This window comes from Lepisma saccharinum, chromosome 13 (assembly GCF_977018435.1).
Source record: "Lepisma saccharinum chromosome 13, izLepSacc3.1, whole genome shotgun sequence".
In the NCBI taxonomy this organism is placed as follows: domain Eukaryota; kingdom Metazoa; phylum Arthropoda; class Insecta; order Zygentoma; family Lepismatidae; genus Lepisma; species Lepisma saccharinum.
In genome coordinates, this window is record NC_139241.1 from 15,250,924 (window position 1) to 15,258,888 (window position 7,965).

A 7,965-nucleotide genomic window follows, 5' to 3' on the forward strand; every position below is an offset into this window, starting at 1 on the left:
TTATGTTAGTCTTAAATCTCTCCTGTACGCTGTTCGAGAAGCTCGAAGTAATCCACAGTTTCCAGGCCTCACTGAGTCCAAGTGGTAGCGTCTGATTAATTATCATCGTGAATGGATCTAAATCTTAAACATCTGCATAAATCATAGCCATGAATTTTAAACGTGACCCACGGTATTCATCACCATATGTGTGTTATTTGATGTACATTTTGAACCACTGAGCAGATTCTAATGCACAATAAGGAGAATGATACACATTTAAAGAAAACGCGTAGTTACAAAACACACAAATAATCACAAACTATCAAACATCAAGTATCAGAATGTGTTTTAAACAAATCTGAAAAGAAACATGTTTCAAACGCTTTGTTTATACATTTGAAATAAACAAAGAAATATGTTTTAAACGGAGAAAACATATTGTTTAAAACACTTTGTTTTGATCATGCTAACTCTGTTTCCATACAATCCTCCCTGTGAAGTCATTTCCATGTTCGGCTTCGTTGTGAAATGACAAGAGCATTTGGAAATTTAGCAGCAAGCGCCCATACAGATCCTCCTGCCTGCAAATTTCAGAAGGTGAGAGATTATCAAGCTGAGCAAGAGCACACATTTCCACCTACAGTTTTCGTTGTGTTTGCTAATCGGCCTCAGTTTGTACCAAGCCTTTGTAAAAAATAATATTAGACTCGCTTGTTGTTCCCCTCCACGGAAATCTTTAGTAAAAGGCGAAAGATTTTTGCATATGAAGGGAAACCAGAGTTGTTTCCAGGCCACCAATTTTTCCTAGCCTATGTTGCAGTTCTATTCACTGCTCATGGGAACGTGTAGGTTCCGTAGGAAATTGCTGTTTTACTTGCTGAAACATAAAACCTCGTTTTGTGTGATTTTCGTTTCTTAAAACGAGAGAATAAGGATATAAATCCGTGCCGATTTCTAATTTGCGTCATGTGCACGGACCAACGTACACAAATGATTAACCGACAGCAAATTCTGCCATCTCTCGGCCACCATTTCAACTAGTGGGAACTTGTACTTTGGCAACAAATTCCATTTCACGAAGAATTTTCAGTTTACCTGTTCTCATATGCAACACGATTACACTTTCGGGTTTCTCCCACAGGCATGCTTAATAAAGTTTCGTAAAGAAACCAAACCGAAGCAAGAAAGAAAATTACCGCAGTTATTTCGGTTGTGAAGGGTCACTTTCATGTCATGCGATTCTTGCACGTATAGATGTAGTGATGGAATCTCGAAATTTACTATTGATTGGGAAATAGCCATGAATATAAAACAAGATAGTTCCGTGGAAATTACTTAACGTAATAATTCTCGGCATCAAAGCAAGTTACATTTCGACAATTGTAAATTAGAGAGAAAGAAATAAGTAAAAGGAATTTTGTGTTCCAAAATTTCCTATCATACGTTAACGACTTCTTTTTCACAATGTTACTTCCATACAGGGTTGGCAAAAATGTGTTCTTTTGTTTGTTTTAACATGCTTTTAATGTTGATTTGTCAAAAAGGATATATTTTTTTTTAAAAAATAAAACTTTTAAACAAAATGCCAAGATGACATTTTTTTAAGAATAATGAAAAATAATGTATCTGTAGAACATCCAAGGATTGATTGTGTTCATATTACAAGCAAACGCTTGACTAACTTCTTAAAATACACATTTATGTTAGTCTTAAATCTCGCCTGTACGCTGTTCGAGAAGCTCCAACTAATCCACAGTTTCCAGGCCTCACTGAGTCCAAGTGGTAGCTTCTGATTAATTATCATCGTGAATGGATCTAAATCTTAAACATCTGCATAAATCATAGCCATGAATTCTAAACGTGGCCCACGGTATTCATCACCATATGTGTGTTATTTGATGTACATTTTGAACCACTGAGCAGATTCTAATGCACAATAAAGAGAATGATACACATTTAAAGAACACGCGTAGTTACAAAACACACAAATAATCACAAACTATCAAACATCAAGTATCAGAATGTGTTTTAAACAAATCTGAAAAGAAACATGTTTCAAACGCTTTGTTTAAACATTTGAAATAAACAAAGAAATATGTTTAAACGGAGAAAACATATTGTTTAAAACACTTTGTTTTGATCATGCTAACTCTGTTTCCATACAATCCTCCCTGTGAAGTCATTTCCATGTTCGGCTTCGTTGTGAAATGACAAGAGCATTTGGAAATTTAGCAGCAAGCGCCCATACAGATCCTCCTGCCTGCAAATTTCAGAAGGTGAGAGATTATCAAGCTGAGCAAGAGCACACATTTCCACCTACAGTTTTCGTTGTGTTTGCTAATCGGGCTCAGTTTGTACCAAGCCTTTATAAAAAATAATATTAGACTATCTTGTTGTTCCCCTCCACGGAAATCTTTAGTAAAAGGCGAAAGATTTTTGCATATGAAGGGAAACCAGAGTTGTTTCCAGGCCACCAATTTTTCCTAGCCTATGTTGCAGTTCTATTCACTGCTCATGGGAACGTGTAGGTTCCGTAGGAAATTGCTGTTTTACTTGTTGAAACATAAAACCTCTTTTTGTGTGATTTTCGTTTCTTAAAACGAGAGAATAAGGATATAAATCCGTGCCGATTTCTAATTTGTGTCATGTGCACGGAGCAACGTACACAAATGATAAACCGACAGCAAATTCTGCCATCTCTCGGCCACCATTTCAACTAGTGGGAACTTGTACTTTATCAACAAATTCCATTTCACGAAGAATTTTCAGTTTACCTGTTCTCATATGCAACACGATTACACTTTCGGGTTTCTCCCCCAGGCATGCTTAATAATGTTTCGTAAAGAAACCAAACCGAAGCAAGAAAGAAAATTACCGCAGTTATTTCGGTTGTGAAGGGTCACTTTCATGTCATGCGATTCTTGCACGTATAGATGTAGTGATGGAATCTCGAAATTTACTATTGATTGGGAAATAGCCATGAATATAAAACAAGATAGTTCCGTGGAAATTACTTAACGTAATAATTCTCGGCATCAAAGCAAGTTACATTTCGACAATTGTAAATTAGAGAGAAAGAAATAAGTAAAAGGAATTTTGTGTTCCAAAATTTCCTATCATACGTTAACGACTTCTTTTTCACAATGTTACTTCCATACAGGGTTGGCAAATTTGTGTTCTTTTGTTTGTTTTAACATGCTTTTAATGTTGATTTGTCGAAAAGGATATATTTTTTTTTAAAAAATAAAACTTTTAAACAAAATGCCAAGATGACATTTTTTTAAGAATAATGAAAAATAATGTATCTGTAGAACATCCAAGGATTGATTGTGTTCATATTACAAGCAAACGCTTGACTAACTTCTTAAAATACACATTTATGTTAGTCTTAAATCTCGCCTGTACGCTGTTCGAGAAGCTCCAACTAATCCACAGTTTCCAGGCCCCACTGAGTCCAAGTGGTAGCTTCTGATTAATTATCATCGTGAATGGATCTAAATCTTAAACATCTGCATAAATCATAGCCATGAATTTTAAACGTGTCCCACGGTATTCATCACCATATGTGTGTTATTTGATGTACATTTTGAACCACTGAGCAGATTCTAATGCACAATAAAGAGAATGATACACATTTAAAGAACACGCGTAGTTACAAAACACACAAATAATCACAAACTATCAAACGTCAAGTATCAAAATTTGTTTTTAACAAATCTGAAAAGAAACATGTTTCAAACGCTTTGTTTAAACATTTGAAATAAACAAAGAAATATGTTTTAAACGGAGAAAACATATTGTTTAAAACACTTTGTTTTGATCATGCTAACTCTGTTTCCATACAATCCTCCCTGTGAAGTCATTTCCATGTTCGGCTTCGTTTGTGAAATGACAAGAGCATTTGGAAATTTAGCAGCAAGCGCCCATACAGATCCTCCTGCCTGCAAATTTCAGAAGGTGAGAGATTATCAAGCTGAGCAGGAGCACACATTTCCACCTACAGTTTTCGTTGTGTTTGCTAATCGGGCTCAGTTTGTACCAAGCCTTTATAAAAAATAATATTAGACTCGTTTGTTGTTCCCCTCCACGGAAATCTTTAGTAAAAGGCGAAAGATTTTTGCGTATGAAGGGAAACCAGAGTTGTTTCCAGGCATGGCATGGCATGGCATGGCATAAATCTGACGTTTTGAAGTTGAGTGTCGAGCTGTTTTGGCCCTTGACTCTATGAAAAGTGTATAAGTGAAGTGTGTGTGGGATTAATGAAAAGTGCCTGTGGCTATACGTGGATCTTGTGTGTGCAACTGTCGCAACACAAGGAATGCTTCATATGGAAATTATGTTTCATGGCCGTGGCATTGGATATGTGTGTCTGAAGGGATTTGCTGTTCCCATATGTTCTATTTCCGGATTTGTATGTCTCGGCAGGGTTTGCCAGAATTTTTGGTGAGCGTCTCGAAGCTGCTGGATCACTGGAGTTAATTCCAGATCCTCCAAAACTTGGGTGCTGCGTGTATAGATGTCGTGGCCTGAGATTATCCGAGCTGCTTTGCTTTGCACCCGTTCCAATCGTTTAAGATGTGAATAGGCGGCATGCTGCCAGGCTGGGCCCGCGTAGGTCAAAGTTGGAATGATGTACATCTGGAGTAGATGTAGCCTCGTCTGTAGTGTGAGTTCCGGACATGTGAACATAACGAAAAGTGCAAATACTTTTCGTAGTCCTCTGTTGGCCACATCTTGGATGTGAGAGGCAAACGTGAGTCCTCGATCTAGGGTGACCCCTAGATATTTGACTTTGTCTTCATGTGGCACTGCTTGTCCGTAATATGAAAGTTGTCTGAGTTCATACTTTCTTCTTTTTGTGTGGATGACACATACACTTTTCCCGGTGTTCACCTTCAGACGCCATTTGCGAGCCCACGCTTGGAACTCATCGAGTTGTTGTTGAAGGTAGCGGTAGCATAAGGCTATTCGACGACTGGCTGCAAAAAATGCGGTGTCGTCAGCATATGTGGCTTGGAAACATCTCTCTGAAGTTGGGACATCTGCTGTATATAGCGTGTACAATAGTGGAGAGAGTACTGCTCCTTGAGGTACACCTGCTAATATGAGCCGGGTTTGGGACGTTGCACCTGAGAAGGAGACAAAGAACTGCGTTTGCTCAGGTAAGATTGGAGGAGTCGGACATAGCAATCCAGGAAACCTTGCCGTAATAGTTTATATATGAGACCAGAGTGCCAGACTCGGTCAAAGGCCTTGCTTATATCGAGGTAAACCCCTATTGCGAACTGTTTTCTATTGAATGCCGTTGTGATGTAGTCTACCACACGGACCAGTTGAGAGGTGGTACTGTGGTAGGCTCTAAAACCAAATTGGTGGTGTGGTAGGAGCGAGGAGGTTTCTACGTGTGTCATGAGTCTTGAGAGAAATACTCTTTCGAAGAGTTTTCCAAGGTGTGAAAGGAGACTTATTGGCCTATAATTCTCCGGTTTGAGAGTACTCTTTCCAGGTTTGGGCAATGTTATTACCTTTGCCTTCTTCCATGCAGTGGGAAAGTAGCCTAGTTGTAGGATGGCATTGAATATGTATGTAATGTATACAAGTAATTTGCGAGTGGGATGTCGCAGCAGTTCGGGTCGTATACCATCTGGCCCGGAAGCCTTGTTTTTAGGCAGTCTTCGGATTTGGCGTTCTACCTCTCGAGGTGACGTCAGCTTTGGCATGTGCTCCATTTCTCTGGTGGTAAAGGTGTGTATCGCCCTGTTTACATGTGCGATTGTATGTTCATCTGATGGATCTTCATTTGGGGTGAATTGTTCTTCGAGAGCATTTGCAAAGACTTCAACCTGATCTTGTGGTTCATGTAACAGTCCGGTTAATCCTTCTATGACTCTGGTGTGTGATGAGTCCTTGGGACGAAGAAATGCCCTGGTATATTTCCATATACGCTGATCATTCACTGAAAGGCCGCTAAGTGTGTTATTCCAGTGATGTGCAGTTTCTTTTTGAATGAGGGTTTTCACCTTGGAGCAGAGAGAGTTCCAAAGAGTTTTATATGTGGGACTCCTAGTGTGTTGCCACCTTCGTCTCGCCCACCGTTTTAACTGAATGTACATTTGGAGACGAAGACTGCCTGTCATTTGTGACGATCGGTGTAGCTGTGTTACTTCTGTGCTTTCTGCCTCAGCTTTGAGCAGAGAGTGGGTGAGATGTGATACTGACTGATCGATTTGCTGGGGTGTCTGAGGCCTATCATGAAGATCGAGAAGTGAGTTCACATTCCCTCTGAATTTGTCCCAATTTGTCTCGCTTCTTAGAAGGGGTGGTACTCCTTGAGTAAGAGTACGGTGGGAGACTTGGAACATGACGGGATCGTGGTCTGAATCCAAAGCAGAGATTACGTACGGGTCTGTGAGGAGTGGCACCCCTTTACTCATGACTACGTCTAGCACGTCAGGTCTGCCACCCATCTTCGGATAGTGAGTGGGTTCCCGGGGTGCTTGTATAGTGAAGATGGATCGAAGTATGTAGTCATGCAGTAGGTCACCTGCATTATTGGGATACCGTGAATGCCAAGATGTATGCTTGGCATTGAGATCTCCGGCAAGAACCACTTTATTGCCTAGTTTACTTATGTTGTCATAATCATCTGGTACAAGTCCCGCAGCAGGAGATCTGTATCCAGCCACGAGAATGAGTGAATCTCCGGGAGTTAGAATGCGCACAGCTAGCGCTTCTAGACCGTACAAAGGTGGTACATGTACTTGCTGAGATGGAAAGTCCCTTTTTACTACTACTAATAATCCGCCTCTCGGCCTTCCAATTCTATCCAGTCGGTATATGAGATAGTTGGGCAATTTCCAGCCTTTGACTGTGTGGGAGAAGTGTGTTTCACTGATCAGTGCTACGTCTACTTTGTTTTGTTGAAGAAACTGAATGAGGGTATGTCTCTGCCCTCTTAACCCATCGGCGTTCCACGCCATGATGGTAAGTGAGTGGTGAATTTTCGACAGACTAGAAACAGCCATCGTCAATCATTTCGGCAATGGTATCGATATATGCGGCTGCTTTTGTGGCTGTGTCCGTAGCAGAGGTAAGACGAGCAATACCTCTTTTAACATGTGGTATTATTTTACTTAGATTCATTCCTTTGAAGAATTCAAAAATGAGTTTAATATCTGAAGCTGATGTGTCATCCCGAGTCGATTCTGATATATTTGTTGTGGAGGGGGCCTCTTTGGTGATGGTTTTGGTTGGGGTGTGTCTGGACGGAGAGGCTGCGCCTGCGTATGTTGTCGAGGTTTGTTGTGAAGAAGTGGTTTCTGCAGAAGTTGCAGGTGTTTGTTGAGAAGTGATGATTGGGGGAGATTTTTGGGTCTTCTTGTTGGTGGAAGTTTGAGCGTCCGTGTATGCTTTGAACACTGGACATCCTCTGAAATTTGCGGGGTGATCGCCCTGGCAGTTGGCACATTTGGCTGGGGTAGTGGTGTCTGTTTTGAGACAAGCCCTTGTCAAGTGTCCCTGTCCGCATTTGAGGCAGCGGGGCAGTGCTTTACATTGGGTTTGACCATGTCCCATTCGCTGACAGCGGTAACACTGCAGTGTGGTGGGTGGTTTGTATACCTGTACTTTAATTCTGTAGTCAAGAAGATATTCTTCTTTGTATATTTCGTGAGTAGTGGAGTTTCTTGAAAGCGACACCAGAAAGAGTGGCATCAACACTCGTTCATTTGAGTCCTTCTTTCTGCGAGACATTTGGTGAACTGATATAGGTGTATAGTTCTTGTCTTTCAGGTTCTGCTCCAGGTCGCCCAGACAGGTATCGATGGGTAGTTTTCGTATTACCACCTTCACAGGCCGTTCACTGCGAACGATGCCGGTGGCATATTCTCGTTTGGTCTGGTCGCAAAATGCAATTATTTTATCATAATCTGCCCTGGTTGATACTTGGAAGGTGACCTTCTCTCTATTGTGCTGTATGTGAGG

The 7,965-nt window shown here is 40.7% G+C and overlaps 3 non-coding genes across 3 annotated transcripts; all 3 read right to left on the reverse strand.

Moving 5' to 3' along the window:
- Positions 1–648: 648 nt before the first annotated feature.
- On the reverse strand, positions 649–765 carry LOC145997793 (U5 spliceosomal RNA). The gene has a single exon (XR_014443184.1). It is a non-coding gene; the product is annotated as a U5 spliceosomal RNA (small nuclear RNA).
- A 1,561-nt stretch (positions 766–2,326) lies between these two features.
- On the reverse strand, positions 2,327–2,444 carry LOC145997813 (U5 spliceosomal RNA). Its single transcript, XR_014443203.1, has one exon. It is a non-coding gene; the product is annotated as a U5 spliceosomal RNA (small nuclear RNA).
- A 1,563-nt stretch (positions 2,445–4,007) lies between these two features.
- Positions 4,008–4,125, reverse strand: LOC145997510 (U5 spliceosomal RNA). The gene has a single exon (XR_014442914.1). It is a non-coding gene; the product is annotated as a U5 spliceosomal RNA (small nuclear RNA).
- Positions 4,126–7,965: the final 3,840 nt, after the last annotated feature.